At 38.9% G+C, this 17,533-nt stretch overlaps 1 protein-coding gene across 12 annotated transcripts in view; it reads right to left on the reverse strand.

The window, feature by feature from the left end:
* Nucleotides 1-17,533, reverse strand: part of MTUS1 (microtubule associated scaffold protein 1) — a 167,692-nt gene that overhangs the window by 117,121 nt on the left and 33,038 nt on the right. Inside the window, exon 1 of one of the 12 annotated variants that reach the window (XM_072763631.1) lies at nt 14,515-14,766. The exons of 10 other annotated variants lie outside the window; for them this stretch is intronic. The gene's annotated coding sequence lies outside the window, so the exon portion shown is untranslated. Of the gene's footprint in view, nt 1-14,514; nt 14,767-17,533 lie in introns of those variants that run through there. One more of the 12 variants, XM_072763636.1, reaches the window with a different exon arrangement.

Genomic DNA, 17,533 nt, shown 5'->3' on the forward strand with positions numbered 1-17,533 from the left:
AAGTTGTTAATTCTTAATAGTTAAAGTGGTACCTGTCGGAAGTCCCTAAACGTGTTAAATTGCATGACACAGGATTTCTACTCTGAAGTATCTACTAAAGAGAAATGAAAACTTATGCCTACACAAACACTTGTACAAATGTACAGGATTGATAGAAGCATTAGTCATAATAGCTAAGTAGAAGTCAATGTCAATTAACTGGTAAATAAAAAAAAAGACTGGTAAATACCAAAACGTTGATACCCATTCAACAGAATAAAACAATCAGCAAAAGAAAAAATGGAGTATTGACACAGCCACAACATGCATAGTGTTACAAATCAAAAATATTATACTAAGTGAAAAGCCAGTGGTAGACAACTACTTATTATATATTATATTTACATGAAATGTCCAGAATAGGAAAATCTATAGAGACAAAATAGATCAGTGATTCTCTAGAACTAAGAAAGGGTAAGAGGGAAAGGAATGAGCAGCAACTGTTAATCAGGATGGTGTTTCTTTTGAGAGTCATGAAAATGTTCTAAAGACTATGATGATAGTTGCACAATACTATATATACCACTTAAAACTACTGAATTGAACACATAAAAGATCATTAAAAACAACCCACTAAAGCTTTCCAATCCAAAGATTTCTGCTAATAACTAAGTTTATTATGCTTTTGGCCAAAGTTACGTGCTTAAAAAATGCATTCGATCAAAGACCCAATGTTCAAGAGAGGACTGCAAGTAAGTCACAGAGATATACATTCACTTGAGTTGAATTTCTAATCCTGGTATTAAGGGTCAATCAGATGTCGCTGTTCTGACCTAAAGAAATAAAATATACATGGGGGGGGAGGGATGACATTCCGTGACCTGTAAATTTGTGAATTAGGAGATCTCATTTTTCCATTTTGTAATCCTCTCTGTAATCAAACTTCAGTGACCTAAATACAACCAGAATTGGAACCATGGAAGAACTGAAAGGATCAGTATCTTTGCTAACAGTACTCTGTGTGTTTCTGGCCATGTATCCTGAAATCAGTTTCTACTGTGGGGAGAAAGAAAGGCTGCAATGTTCAGCGCAATAGCATGCATGTGTGCGTATACAAGCACATACACATGCACACACTCAAAAGGACATTCTGAATCCTAAAATAAGGCCTATATGATTTATACATACTGATGGGAAATATAAATTACTGTTTTTCCACCATTAGGTTTTGTTTATTTTGTTTTTTGTTTAAGATTTTACTTCTTTGAGAGGGAGAGGGAGCCAGACTGGGGCTCAACCCCAGGACTCTAGCATCATGACCTGTACTGAAGGCAGATACTTAGCCAACTGAGCCACCCAGAGATCCCTTCCATCACAGTTCTGAAGTCAATAAATTCACTGAAGTAATAGTTGTTTGGCTAATACCCTAATAAAAGTTTTGCTAAGATGCATTAATTATGGGGAGTAGGAAATATGTTCAAGCTAAATATTTATTTTTTTAAAGATTTTTTATTTTATTTATTCCTAGAGACACAGAAGAGAGAGAGAGGCAGAGACACAGGCAGAGGGAGAAGCAGGCTCCATGCAGGGAGCCTGACGTGGGACTCGATCTGGATCCCAGGTCTCCAGGATCACGCCCCGGGCTGCAGGCGGCGCTAAACCGCTGCACCACCGGGGCTGCCCTCAAGCTAAATATTTAAACGAAGAAGTATATTTATTCACCTTTAGACTTACGTGTGTGGACTATAATTTCAAAAAGCAGTAAATACATTATAACTGTCTGTTTCCATGAAGGTCAATATTCATTTAAGAGATTCTAGTAGTAGAAAATATGAGCACTGTAAACAGCAGCTTTTAATGTAATTCAAAGAAATTGTTTGTCTACATAAACACAATCATTAGATTCAATTAAGTTTTACTGAGTTCCTTCTTCCAAAGTACGTAGAAAATTATTTTTTTAAAAAACTCTGATAAAAACCGAATAAATTATTCATATGTCAAGGCATTTCAAGTTACTTTTGAAATAAATGCATAACAGAATACAAATGTATAATAGGACACAGACATTCTATACTTAGTTTTTCCCCAGTTTTTCTCCTTTATAAATAACACTAAACATACTTGCAATCTTTGACTACCTACGATTATTTCCTTTTGAACAACTTCCTAGAAATATAAGCATGTACCAAGGCAGGGCAGCCCAGGTGGCTCAGCTTAGTGCCGCCTTCAGCCCAGGGCCTGATCCTGGGGACCCAGGATCGAGTCCCACTTCGGGCTCCCTGCATGAAGTCTGTTTCTCCCTTTGCCTGTGTCTCTGCCTCTCTCTCTGTCTCTCATGAATAAAAAAAAAAAAATCCTTAAAAAAAAAAACATGTATCAAGGCAAAGAATGTGATTTTTTTTTAAGAGTCTTGATACAGTTCGCCAAGTTGTTAGATGGAAGGGGGGAGATTCTTTATTAAAAAAATATTCATATATATATGTATATATGAATACATATACATATATGAAACAGATAAAGGACCTGAGTTTTACTTTTAAAGTTCATGTATTTTATTCAGCATTTTCCCCCAAATATTTTTCCAAGTCATTATACTATAAAAACATTTCTAATGGTTGTTAAATTTCACTAAAGTTTAAATGTTTTACATTTATAAGTTAGTAGTTTATGAAGTGTAATGAAAAAACCCATCAACCATTCTAATCTTCACATGACTGCTTAATATATTTGTTGTTTTGTTGTATTTTTTTTTAAATTCACAAACAACCAAACTAAGTGAACAAAGCTATATAAAACACACACACACACACACACACAATGCATTGAGAAGTACTTCAGGAGAGTTTTGATAGGAAATGAATTTACAGAAGTATTTTCTACCTTTGTAGCTAAGAGTAAAGAATTTGCTGTACAAAGATTTGGATACTAAAAATTTCTTAAGTTTATCAGTTATAGAATTAGTTGGAAGATCAACTTTCTCTAAAGAAAACAAAAATTTCAAGTCATCACTACGAAGATAAATCCATGGTCAGGAAAGGATTCCCTCAGGAATTCTTTTTTTTTTTTTTAATTTTTTTATTTATTTATGATAGTCACAGAGAGATAGAGAGAGAGGCAGAGACACAGGCAGAGGAAGAAGCAGGCTCCATGTACCAGGAGCCCGACGTGGGATTCGATCCCGGGTCTCCAGGATCGCGCCCTGGGCCAAAGGCAGGCGCCAAACCGCTGCGCCACCCAGGGATCCCTCCCTCAGGAATTCTATCAAAAAAGCTGAAAGCTATTTTGCCTGAAGGCCAATTTCATTCCTTCCCTCCCACTTAAAGAACAGTACCCTAAATTTCTACTACATGCTGGACTCATGTTCTGTGATAATCTCACCTGATCCATGAATTTGTGTCTTTGTATTTCTATAACTCCAATGTCATTTGTGACACCTTCAAAGTTACTATTTGGGCAATGTTTATTATTAAGCAAAATCAAAAGTTAAAAAAAGGCAAAAAGGTTGAAATAAATTATTCTCCCTAAAGAGTTCATTTCTCAAGTTGTCTTTCAGCAGCATTATCTATCAAAACAAACAGAATGGTCAAGTTTCCTTTTTAAGAATGCCATTTGGGAAAATAAAGAGATCTTTCTCAGAGAACATTTTGGATGAGGGAGAATAAATACCCTACCTACTAAGATCTGAGAATATGATAGGCTAGCTCCTCTTGATTCAAGAGGAGTAAGGTTACCAAAATATATATTTTTATAATGATTTATAAGGTTAAAAACTATTTGTACTAAAAGAAAAGGTCAATGAAAATAACAGTGTAAGATTTGAGCTATTTCAATACTTTTGGAAAGCATAAGATTACTTTCTAAATCTTAGTTTAAGAACAATGATTGTTTTCCAAAGGTAGAAATTCCATTTTTATTACACTGAACAGATACACCTAAAAAGACCATTTATATAAATGAAATCCTTGTGATTCAATTGAACTCACCATCATTATATTAATACTAGAAGATATTTTAAATATCTAATTCAAAAAAAATCTAATTCAAACATCTTACAAATAAGAAAACCATCTGTACGACAGAAACTACAGGACTCCGTCAAATGGGTTGCTAGAACACTACTACTACGTTATGCAATAATTATGTTCCTTATTTGCCAACTGAACTATAAACTCAGTAGAGGCTTATACATCAGTACATATCTTCTACACCTTCCCATTACCTATAATATCTAACCTGTTAATTTGAACTCAGTACAGATAAACTTGCTACCTCATATGGTAATTAAGAAAGGAGGTTTCCAGAAGTCATATACAGAAACTAGTTTCATTACTTTGTAACCATAAAGAACTTTAATTTTACTCCTTATTTAGGTCTACATATGGCATACCAGCCTTAAGATTTGAATATAGTTATAATTTACAGCTTTCAAATCATGCAATCATGTCAGCTCTTATAGTTTCTATGAACTCACGAATCCTACCACTAAAGCTCCCTAGGCTTCAAAACCCAAAATATATCTGGTCTTGAACTTATTTTAGAACAACAAAAAAGACGATCTATGTACAATATCTGAGCTACCCATTTTATTTTATTTGAAAGTGAAAAATAAAGAAGTTGAACAAAAAATCATCAGCATGTGTTGCTGACATACTCATAAATCTCTCCTGTTGAAACCATTCAAGGTACTAAAAATTTTACCCTTAAGCCTCATTATAGTATCATTTTTCACAGTTTCAGCTGGAATTCTTAAGTTAGCTCCTGCAACCTACCTTTTCACAAACTCGACCTCCTCCAGTAGAGTTTAGTAAAGCACATCTTACCCCTCAGAACCAAGAACAAGCATACCAAATAGTCCATTTCCTAAGAGCAGGAGGGTTTCTGGTGAGGCTATTTAAACAGGAGGATGGCTAGCATTGGTTTAATGGATTTCAAAATGAAGGCTATGGAAGTGTCACAGCACAGCTGGCTTTACACACAACTGGACCTTTTGTGGAGAAAATGCAGATGGATTCAGTAGGTCTGGGTTGAGGCTTGAGATTCTGCATTTCTCTCCATCTCCTTGGTGATGGAGAAGCTCTAAATCCATGGACCACTGTTGGAGCAAGGAGAATGTAGCAGAGCCTTGAGGAAAAAATGTTCATCTAGACAAGCCAATCAATAAGCTCTCTGTGGACTTTCAGAGCCAGTTACCTCCACACCCAACTGTAAAACTTGTTACTCTGAAGATAAGCTTTCCTTACCTCTGAACCCTAATGTAGGCTTTTATACTTTTCGTCTCTGAGCATGAATACTCCCATTCATAGAAAACTGGAAATTTGTACAGTCATGGAGAATGTTGCTTCTAAATCCACCTGCAGAGGAAGTTCAGTTGGTATAATTCTCCTGCCCCGTTCTGTCCCTTTACTTGCTCCACACAGGAGAAATAGAGTGGATTAGTAGATTAGGTAAATTTTAGCTGGGCAAGGACTGGGGTGAGGGGAGTATCCTTCACCCTAGGCACTAATTTTTTTTTAAAGATTTTATTTATTTATTCATGAGAGACACAGAGAAAGAGAGGCAGAGACACAGGCAGAGGGAGAAGCAGACTCCATGCAGGGAGCCCGATGTGGGACTCGATCCCAGAATTCCAGGATTCCGGATCTAAGCCAAAGGCAGACACTCAACCACTGAGCCACCCAGGCATCCCTCAGGCACTAAATTTAAGACAATAACTAACTGTGCCCCTTTGAGCCATATTGGAGCCTGAGGCAAAGAGAAAAGTCAGAAAACCAACCCTACCTTGTAAAAGTATATATATATATTTCATTATTATAAACAGAATTGATGGAAAAATCCATAATGTGTTAAGTATTACTTATCTTGATCACTGAAGGTTTCCTGGGACCCCTCACATTTGACTTGAGGCCAGGCCCTCACTCACCTGATCCTACCTTAGTCCCAATCCTGCTACCCCACAGTACAAACTCTCCCCTCCTCCCCCAGAGCAGGCCCTGTCCCTATGGCAGAGGGGTACATGCGAGACCTGCCCTACTGCTGCTCTACAGTCATGCCTAAGTGGGTCTTTCAAACATAGTCCAGCCCGTCAAACTACTTTTCATCTATAATTTGTCTATAATTGTGGCTAAAATTCTATAGTTATAGAATCTGCAATTATAATTCATCTACAATCTCATCCATAATAATTTATGGGCCTTATTTTTTTTGTTTCTCAAACGTTCATAACCAGAAAAAAAAAAAAAAGGCACGAACACTACTCTTAAGTCAACAGCCAATCCTGAACATGTACCGACCACAGCCCTGGAAGCCAGAGCCCTGGTGAGCCAGCCACACCCCTCAGGTGTAGGATCATGGAGGAGGTCCACGGAATCATCCAGAAAGGACTGCAGTGGCTGCAGCAACCCAAGGAAGCATATGGGGTTTTGGGAAGTGACTTTTCACAAATTGTTAAAATATTTTCTCCTGAAACAACCAACTCAGCCACTCCTAATAGCATTCTCGAAAAGGGGTTATTCTTGGGCAGCCCGTTGGCTCAGCGGTTTAGCGCAGCCTTCAGCCCAGGGCGTGATCCTGGAGACCCTGGATCGAGTCCCATATTGGGCTCCCTGCATGGAGCCTGCTTCTCCCTCTGTGTCTCTGACTCTCTCTCTCTCTCTCTCTGTATCTCTCATGAATAAATAAAATCTTTAAAAAAAAAAAAAAAGGAGAGGGAGAGGGAGAGGGAGAGGGAGAGGGAAAGGGAAAGGGAGAGGGAAAGGGAAAGGGGTTATTCTTCATTGGGCCCTCTCAGTACTGTAAAGACATTAACTGAAGGAACAAACCAGGAGAAATCAACAAGGAGTAACACCTACAGGAGCAAAACACACGTAGAGTAATCCAGGCCTTTGCCATGAGCAACGTAGATGGCACTTTGGCTCAAAGCGCAGGTCAGGTGTTTTTACATATTGGTGGTTTGCCACCTATATCTGGCTAATCCAGCTCACTTTTTCAGTGAGGAGGATGGTTTTAAATAGCACAGATTGAGAACCTTAAGGAGGAGCTTAAGACCATACATCCTTTTGATCTGAGTACGAAACTCTAGCTCATGGCAACTCTATCGGTAGGTGGTGCGGCCCGTTCCATGGAAGGAACACTGCACAAGTCTGTAACTCAAAGAAAACAAGGCCCAGGCTGCACAGCTAAAACAAAACCATTCAGAACTCAGCACAAGCACTGGCTTTTAGCAGGCTGTCTTTTTGTGCATGCCACACGGATACACCTTCAACTACCCTCCTGGCAGGTGTGTGCAGACAGCTGGTAGGCAGACACCAGTGTGACACAATTACTCTAGGCAAGAGCATCTTTACAGGCCCTTTTTTGACATGAGTGGCTGACAGGGTACTTATTGTTTTAAAATAGCAAAGCAGCTTTCTGTCCCCCCTACAGAAAACTAGAATGTTCCCAGCTTTAAATTGTTAATAATAGGTCTGATAGGCAATGCTAGGCTAGTAAGTCACTGAAATTCCACTCCGTATTTGAGAACAAGAAGGTAGTGGTGGATGGGAGAAGCTGCAATCCATGTGTGTTTTTTTTTTTAAGGACTCAAGAATCACAACTTCACATGTGCGCATGTGCACACACACACACTCACACCCCACCACCACAGTGTTCCCAATAAGCACTTGATTGGATTGTTAGATATTAGAGATCAATCTTCCTCAGGAATCATGTTTCTTAGAAGTAGATTCAGAGCATGAGGCAGTAGAAGTAGCTCTTGTGGCAGAAATCTGAAAATGCCTGTTTGACAAAGAGTGAAAGGTAGGTCACTAGGCAGGGCTCAGGGCTGGTGCCACAGCAGTCTTCATAAACACTATCAACTACATTCCAAGAATGTGATTTTTGCCCTGATTATTTCAGGATTAGAGGATTGGGTTGTTTTCAAAACGTGGTGACTTGGGGGCAGCGGGAAGGAGAGAAGACCATTCTGTGATCACCTGCATCCTCCTCACACACCAGGGGCTGAGAATCAGCACAACTTCAGACACCACGAGAAGACAGACCTTCTTGTGAAGCAGCCCAGACTATGGCTTCCAGAACAATCAGACCACCGAGGCTTCTAGAATACTTTAGCCTGGTAAGCTAGGCTTATTGGAATTTGAGGGGTTTTGTTGTTGGGTTTTTTTTTTTTGTTTTTTTTTTTGCTTCAAAGTCTCAAAAAAAAAAAAAAAAGATGTTGTAAGAGAGGGTACATGAGCAAGAAGGGGACAGAGAGAGACAGAGGGAGAAGTAGGCTCCCCACTGAACAGGGAGTCTGACACAGGGCTCCATCCTGGGACCCCAAGATCATGACTCAAGCTGAAGGCAGACACTTAACCAACTGAACCCCCAGGCACCCCTATTTTGAACTTTTCACTCCATTGGATTTTAACATATTGGACTTGAACTTGCAAAGTTAGACCATCCTACAATTAATTTTTTTCCTGGGCATGTGACAGAAGTTTATTTTCAAATGTAGGCACCATTATGTTCCTGGCACCTTAACTTTGTCACGGGATCTCACTACACACCTCTAAAAAGCTATGCAAGACAACATGGCTGTAGATCATTTGAGATTGAAAAGAGGAAAGCAAACTTAAGCCCTGAGCACAGAGTGGTTTTGGGATTGATATAATTAATTGCCAGAGCCTTCCAAATCTCTACTGCCCTTCAGAAGTGCCAGGAAGGCGCCCAAAGGGACAGTGGACTGAGAAGCAACCTCTTGAATAGGAGGCACTGATTAACCATGGACTAAATTGCAAGCATGGTATGTGAAGAGAACAAGAAGTAGGGATGTTGCAGGGGATTGCTTCTTCCTCCATGCCTGATGCTTCTTTTAATGGGGGAGCTCAGTATATCCTTCTTTGCTTTAATCCGACCTTTTACTTTCATCCTGCCCAAAGAAGTACAGTAATGTATCTGATTTGAAAATTTGGGAGAATAAACAGAGCTCCTCCCACTGTCTTCTTGGGGATGTTTCAGCTCGTGGAGAGCACGGGAGCACTCTATCTTCAAGAGCAGCCCTGTGGTAACTGCGAGGACCAAATTCTGGGGTGTTCTGTTAGGGAGCTCCTTTTTTTTTTGTTAGGGAGCTCCTTGATCACTCACACTAAGCTATCCCCCTCCAAATAGCCTTCAACAAAGATAGTTTGATTCTTCATAGACCAGATACCTTACTCTGTCTCATTTCTCCATTGCTCCTCAACATAGGTGGAGAAGAGGGGTATTACTTATCAGACAAAAACTATGTAATACTTACTGACCTGTTTTTCTCTAATTCTTATCTTAAATCTATGACTTCTGTGAAGTCTACTTTTTATTCTGGTAAAAATCCACATAAGATTATTTTTAATTGTACCATTATATAGCATTAAGCACATTAATAATCCTGTGCAATCATCATCCATCTCCAGAATTTTTCATCTGAGATGAAACTCTGTACCCATTAAATGATAACCTCCCATTCTCTTACCCCACCCCTACCCACCACCATTCTACTGTTGTCTAAATAATCTGACTGCTCTAGGAAACTCAGAGGAATCACATCATATTTTGTCCTTTTGTGTCCGTCTTAACTCCTTCAACATAAGGTTTGTCCATGTTGTAGCATGTCCTAGTATTTCTTTCCTTTTTAAGGCTGAGTAATATTTTATTGTATATGCCACATTGTTTATCCATTCATGCATTGATGGATACTTGGATTTCTTCCACCCTTTTACAATTGTGAATAATGTTGCTATGAACATCAGTGAATGGCTAGCTCCAAAATCCTGCTCGTAATTCTTTTCAGTATATACCCAAAGTGGAATTAGTAGATCATATGGTAATTCTAGGTTTAATTTTTCTGAGGAATCACAACTGGTTTCCATAGCATCCGTATCATTGTACATCCCCACCAGCAATGCAGAGTTCTAATATATTTACACTTCACCAGCATTTTCTGGGGTTTTTTTGTTTTGTTTTTTGTTTTTGTTTTTTTGTTTTGTTTTGTTTTTTTGATATAAGAGAGACCCTAATGTTTGTGAAGTGGTATCTTCTGCTGGTTCAGATTTACATTTGCTTAAGGATTTCCTGATGCCAAGCATCTTATAATGTACTTAATGGCCATTTGCTTACCTCTTTTAGAGATATGTCTATTCAAGTCCTTTGCCCATTTTTGAAATAATCTTTGTTATTGAATTAGTTAACTTTGTAAAAAAAAAAATCATGATTTAGGGGCTTATTTTCCTCTTCTCTGGGAAGCAGGATGGACTTAAATAGTACACTGGAACAGAGATATTTTTCAACTCCTAATATGGGTTGAACTGTTTCTTCCAAAAAGATATGTTGACAATCCTACCCCCAGTACTTATGAATGGAACCTTTTATTGGAAGTAAGATCTTCACTGATGTAATCAAGCTAAGATAAGGTCATTGGGGTAGGTCTTAGTCCAGTAGGACTACAGTCTTTATAGAAAGAGAAGAAACACAATAGTGCCACATGAAGACGCAGACACACCCAGAAGATGGCAATGGGAAAGCAGAGACTGGAGTCACGCTGACAAGGCAGTGAATATGCAAAGCTACCAAGAGCTAGGAATAGGCAAAGAAGCATCCTCCCACAGAAGTTTCAGAGGGAGCAGGGACCTACTGACCCCTTGAATTTAGACTTCCCGTCTTCAGGACTGTAAGAATAAATCTCTGTTGTTTTACGCCACCCATTTTGCGGTGCTTTGTCACAAACTAGCACAACTCCCTTCATAGAAAATTAGTGCATTGTTCGAGTCCTTTTATGAATTGGTTGTTTAGAATTCAGAACACAGTTTCCATTATTTAAAAAAAAAATACACAAACAATTGTTAGGATTCCAGACAGCCTATACGTGACATTTTAACCCATACTGGAACATAACTATTGCCCAGGAATACTGCTATTTCCCCCAGAATTATGGGAAATACAGCCAGGATTGTACATGTGGCCCCAAAGGTTAGAAACCACATATCCCTTGCTGCAGCCATAGCCCCGAGGAGACAGTAATTACTCTTCACCCATCCACTCAGAGAAAGTGATTTCTTGTTCTATGTTGCCCAATGAGAAGATCTCCATCCTTGCTCCCCTTACCCACACCAGCTGTACAGGTAGTGACAGGAAAGATTAGATGACCTCCAGAACTCTCTCCCACCACTTGTAAAGGCAGAAGTCAAGAGTCTTTCCTGTCAAAGAGGAGTATCAGTGGAAAAGATATTTGGGGTGAAAATCTTGGTATAAATCCCAAAGTAGCTTTGTCCTTGAGAGAAGCCTACGTGGGTAGCAACTAATAGTTCAAATGGTTAGCACTGTTAGAAATAATAGAAAAGGATTTTTTTTTATTATAAATATAATGTGAGTTTAGAACCTTATATGCTAGTGGGGTGAAGACCGTGAGGCATGAACACTTGCCCTCTACCCCTCAGGACAGGTGCAGTGCAAAAGCCATCTGGAACTTTAGTGGCTTAAATGTCCAGGGGTTCCGGCAGGGAGCCCCACTCACACTCATGGTCAACCTGAAGTCAGCCTACTGGAGTCTTCATCTCAAAAAACAAACAAACAAACAAAAAAACAACCAACAACAACAACAAAAACAAACTTCCATGATGTTCAGACACTAGGAAAGGACCACAACCAAGTGCCCCACTCACTCTTAAAGCCTCTGCCAAGAAGTGACACACATTACTTCTGATCACAGTTCACCAAAGCAGGCCACAGGACAACACCGTCAGCCAAGTTGGAAAGTGCGATCTTACCCTTGCCAAGGAGTGAGAGAACTAGATATATTTATGCAGAGCTTTAGTGTAGTTTTAGAATTTATCTCCACTACAGGTGTGAAAATCAGTAATGGGAAATCTCACTAAAATGAAGTCAAGAAGTTTTGATAGGGAGAGATCTCACGTCCTACTGCCGCAGACCCTACAGGAAGAGACATACTCGACCTTGCATACATGTACTACTCTAGACTGCAGCCAGAGGAAGAGCTGCTTTCCCCATCCACCAAGAAATAGCTCAACCAATGAGAAACCATCATACTTTGAACTCCCAGTTTATTCTAATGGACTTGGCAGTTTTTGGTTTAAGATTTTATTTATTTATTCATGAGAGACACACACAGAGAGACAGAGAGAGGCAGAGACACAGGCAGAGGGAGAAGCAGGCTCCATGCAGGGAGCCCGATGTGGGCCTCGATCCCAGGTCTCCAGGATCAGGCCCTGGGCTAAAGGCAGCGCTAAACCAGGGAACCACTCGGGCTGCCCATGTCTTTTTTCTTTTCTTTTCTTTTCTTTTTTTTTTGCCCATGACTTCTTAACAGCCTTCCCAACTGACCCCTTTTCTTCTTAAAAAAAAAAAAAGGATGCCTTGGGGGATCCCTGGGTGGCTTAGCGGTTTAGCACTGCCTTCAGCCCAGGGCCTGATCCTGGAGTCCCAGGATCAAGTCCCACATCGGGCTCCCTACATGGAGCCTGCTTCTCCCTCTGCCTGTGTCTCTGCCTCTCTCTCTCTCTCTCTCTCTCATGAATAAATAAATCTTTAAAAAAAAGAAAAAAGGATGCCTCCTGGACTTGTCTACGGTTTTGACACAGCTTGTTTGCCCTGGATTGCAATTCTCTCATTTCTGAACAGACCCATCTTTTGGTGGTAAAATAACAGGCAGTTTTAGTTTTAAGGTTAACATGGGGTAATTATGTCAATATTCAGTTTATGGCACATCATACAAACATAGGATCTTCACTAAAATCTGCCATGAGTGACACTACAATTCCTCTGCCCAAACTATACCACTTCAGCTGAGATAATTTATCAGGGATTCCCTGAAAGGGGAACAAAACAGAAAAAAGAAAAGATAAAAAAGTAAGTGAAGGCTTCTATCTCCGTCAGCATCTGAATGCTTTCAAAATGCAGATTTAGTGAAAGTAAGTAATTGTGGCAGTGACTGGCTGGTCACCAAAACTCATTTCTTTTTTTTTTTTTTCCTGGCACACAGTATTTTCCTACCTCTCTTGCAGGTAAATGCCATATTCTCTAAACCAATATAATGTAAGCAGGAATTGTAGATACAACTTCTATTCCTGGACCATAAAACTCACAAATAATCCTTTCTAGGTTTTCCTCTTTATGTAGCTTGACACAGATGAACCAACTGGAACCACAGGATGGAAGAAGCCTGCATCTGTGAATCACTGCTTAGAGGATTATTGTCTACCCATCAGAATTACCAATTCTGGACTGCAACAGAACAAGAATTAAATTACTTGAGTCTATTCTTATGAGGGTTTTTTTGGGGGGGCAGGGCAGAGGAAAAGCAGATTATATTCTTAATACCATAACTACTTTGAAGGAAAGGTGTAATCATTACAAACTATATCATTTTAGTCAGCTCTTGTTTTGGCAAAATGGTAGATTTTATAGATAGCATTTCCAAAATATGAAAAAGCCATAAGATCTACAAATTCTTGTGGATACAAATTGAGTAGCTCATTCCAATCGCCCTTTTACTGATAATGTCCAGACATAAAAGATAGTGATATCTAAAAACAGGAAAAAAGTAGTCTTTATGCCTTGCATTGGTATGGAAGAAAATTATATACAAACAGTAATTCAAAATGCATCTCCTATGCACTGAAAAACCGCTTTGTCCCATCTTCCCCCCTTTAATTCCTTTTAACTTTGATTCTTCTAAGAAGTCTTTCTATGTTAATATAGTCCAAGGGTTGGCAAACTATTTTCATAAAGGGCCTGAAAGGAAGTATGTTAGGCTTTATGTTCCATACTATCTCTATTGCATTTATTCAACTCAAGTGTTATAGGAAAAAAAGCAGCCCTACACCATAAGTAAATGAGCATGGGCATGTCCTAATAGATAAAATAAAACAGAGGCAGTGGGCCAGATTTGGCCCTCAGGCCGCAGTATGATGACCTTTGCACTAGTCCTTTCTTTAATGCATCAGCATGAGCGGTCACCGGCACTATACCCTCATTAAAAAACTGTTTCTTTTTATTTCTTGACTCAGTAAGGTTAATTAGTGCAAAGACGGTATAGTCTCAACTCTTTAGGTACAGTCAATTAAGTATTTATCTTGATAAAGACACTTGATCACAAAACCAAGTACCACAGGACTCCTGGAATTACATACTAACACAAAAAATATCACTAAAAATTGGTTCCTGTTTGCACAAATCCTCCCTCATCAATTCTCATAAGATACTATATGATAATTTTGTCATAGGGTAAAAGTAAAGACATTTGTGCTAGTATTTGTGGAAACAAAAAACCCTAATTCTGAGTTTAGAGGCAATATGAGAATAGCTGACACTAGTCGCCATTTCAGTGAATTTATTCAACAAGTTTGAGATGCCCAACACCAGAAATTGAAAGCATATTTCACTAGCAAGAATAAATCTTACCAGTATCTGCACTTTAAGGACAGTATCAGATACTTGGCGACTGGTGGGTGATTAAATGTCCCCAGAGTACCACACACAAGTACACCCAGTACACAAGTAATCACCTACCTTGATTGGACACGGAGGAAACGCGAAAATGTATCACTTCCACTCACCAAAGGCCACATACAGGCCCTATCCCTCTATTCAGCTTCTTCCTGCAGCTACAGCCTCCTGGGATCCCCTGCCTCCAAATTCCCGCAACTTCTACTCTTAACGGCAGTTACCACTAGGTGCTTCCCTTTTCCACATCCTGCCCTTTCTTCCTTGCTCACAGAAACCTGGATTCATATAGGCGTCCATCTCATTGTAATTTAGAAGACTCCACCCAGCCCAGGGTACCTTCTGACTGGTCTAAACCAATCATGAAAATGCTGATAATCCATGGGGTCCAGCAAAAAATCAGTTAACACCCTGGGCCCTTAAGACTTCTTCTATTCTCAAGAATACCTTTTAATAAAATCCTCAGCTTAGAGTTTCAATCGGTATAAGTTTAACCAAAAAAAAAAAAAAAAAAAAAAAAAAAAAAAATCAAAACAGACTCCCATGTAGGCTCAAAGTTTCACAAAATCATTTAAAACTCACTAATTGCTATGAAGGATTCAAATACCAAATTTAACCTTGAGCATGATGGTAGTTTAGTGAGTGCAACACACATACATAGTAACACAAAAGTGATACGGCAATCACAAAAGTGATTTTAACATTTATGATAAAAATGTTATAAACACAATAGCACTTCCAGGAATGTTTCATTCTGTAACTAAAAGTGGACAGTAATACCTTTCCCTATACTTCCTAAAACAGGAAGGTCATCTTTCCACTTCTATGTCAAAACAACATGTGGCAAACATACTTATGCTTCCTAATTTGAAGCCGTTATAATAAATTTAAATATTTGTTTTCTTGCATAGGAAGAAAAAAGTAACAAAAAATGCAACAGTATATGACACTTTAATCACAAACCTCAATATGTGAAAGCAAGAATGATTTATTAGAGCACAGGGAGGTCAAACAAGGTCACAGAGAACATATCACACAGGATGGAAGGCAGGACACTCTGCAGAACCCCAGAGTGACCCAGGTACTGGACACACGAGTAACAAAAGGTGGAGAGGCAGGGCCTCTACAGGTAGATCAACTGCAATTCTCTGTACGGATCCACGGGACATCCCTTCCCCCCCCTCCCCCCAGGTACCTACCAATACCCTGTACATTTAGACAACTACCCCCACTCAGTAAACAGTTATATAATCTTAGAAGAAATTGATTAGACATTCCAAATTTAGAGCTACTAGACCCAGGGGAGGTGAGGCACAGGGTGCATACAGGGAAATGTAATGACATTCCTCTGTACACTGAATTGTGGGACTACCAGCATACTTCCTGTGCTCCACTCCACAATAAGCTTATAATCAGGCTGATAGCCCATAGGCAAAATAGGAGAGGATCGTTCTTGGCAGAAACTAAATTAAGTCCAGAGAACTCAATCTTAAAAAGGAAGTCAAGCATCAACCTAATATTTGAGGATATTCTTTGAAATGGAAAAGTAAACAAGAAAAAAAAACTCAGAAAATTGAGGCATGGAGGATCGTTATTATCTTAAAAAATGTATCATATTCATACAAAAACAGGATGCTTAAAGTAATATAAGCAGAAAATTAGAATGCTCAGAAATTAACATGAAAATGGGGATCCCTGGGTGGCTCAGTGGTTTAGCCCCTGCCTTTGGCCCAGGGCGTGATCCTGGAGTCCTGGGATGGAGTCCCACGTCACGCTCCCTGCATAGAGCCTGTATCTCTGCCTCTCTCTGTGTCTGTCATGAATACATAAATAAAATCTTTTTTTAAAAAATAGAAATTAACATGAAAGCCATAATTAAAATTTTTAGAAGACCCAGATTAAGAATTTAAGCAAAAGACACACACAAGAGTACAAAAGGAAAAGGGCTTTTCTTTTTTCTTTTCTTTTTAATTAAGGCTTCATCCAAGAGATCAAGCATTCAACTGATAGTGTTAACTGAAAGAGGGGGGTAAAAATCGCATGGTAAGAAATAATCAAAGAAATAATACAAGAATTCTTCCCAGAGTTGAAGGACAAAGTCTCCAAAATAAAGAGGTCCACTGTTTGTTCTACATAATAAACAAGATCTGACCACTGTTTATCACTGTGATATTTTAGAATAGCTTGATTATAGCAAATAGCAGCCAATATGTACCTCATGCACAAAAAAGCTTTTTTAAGTGTTTTACATGAATTCTCCTACAATCCACAAACAACTGTTCAGAGGTATAAAGTACTTTTATCTTCACTGTACACATGAGAACCTGAGGCATAAGAGTTTGATAATCTGCCATAGTCACATAGCTAGGAAGTGACAAAGCTAAGCAGTTGGGTCTTGTACTCATCTGTTAACTAATATGCTAAAAAATAATTCCAGAGGCAAAAAAAAAAAAAAAAAAAAAAAAAAAGGGACATACAGAGACCAGATGTCAGAATTACAGACTTTGCTACAATAATGAAAGCTAGAAAATAATAGAGCATTATCTTCAAAGTTCTGAGAGAAAAATATTTTCAGACTGGAATTCCAATCCTGCCAAACTATACACCAGATATGAGGGTTGATAAAGGAATCTTTAGGCAAAGAAAGCCTCAATCTTACCTTTTACCTGCTTTCTCAGGAATTTAAGAATGAAAGCCACCAATGTGAAGAATTTAAGCCAGGTCGAAGTGTCCTCCAGGAAACAGGAATAAACCAGGTATGAGTGTCATCCAGGAGGACAAGGGAAAAAGGAATACCCAGAAACACCTGGATCCAACATCTGGATGGCAAGCAGCCCATATGGCAGCAGTAAGTCAGAGACCCAATAAGGATGTCTCTGGGAATAACATGGAACTAGTACACACTGAAAAGTTTTAACAATTGAAAAACAGAACTGAGAGAAATCTGAGGGTGCTTTTGGAGGATACGAGCTATTTCTGCCAAGATATTCAAAGAAAACAAATAGGAAAAAAGATTAAATAAAAAATAGTACATTACTTCGGTCACAGAGACAATATTTACAGTCCTAGTTTTATTTAAAATATG

This window comes from Vulpes vulpes, chromosome 7 (assembly GCF_048418805.1).
Source record: "Vulpes vulpes isolate BD-2025 chromosome 7, VulVul3, whole genome shotgun sequence".
In the NCBI taxonomy this organism is placed as follows: domain Eukaryota; kingdom Metazoa; phylum Chordata; class Mammalia; order Carnivora; family Canidae; genus Vulpes; species Vulpes vulpes.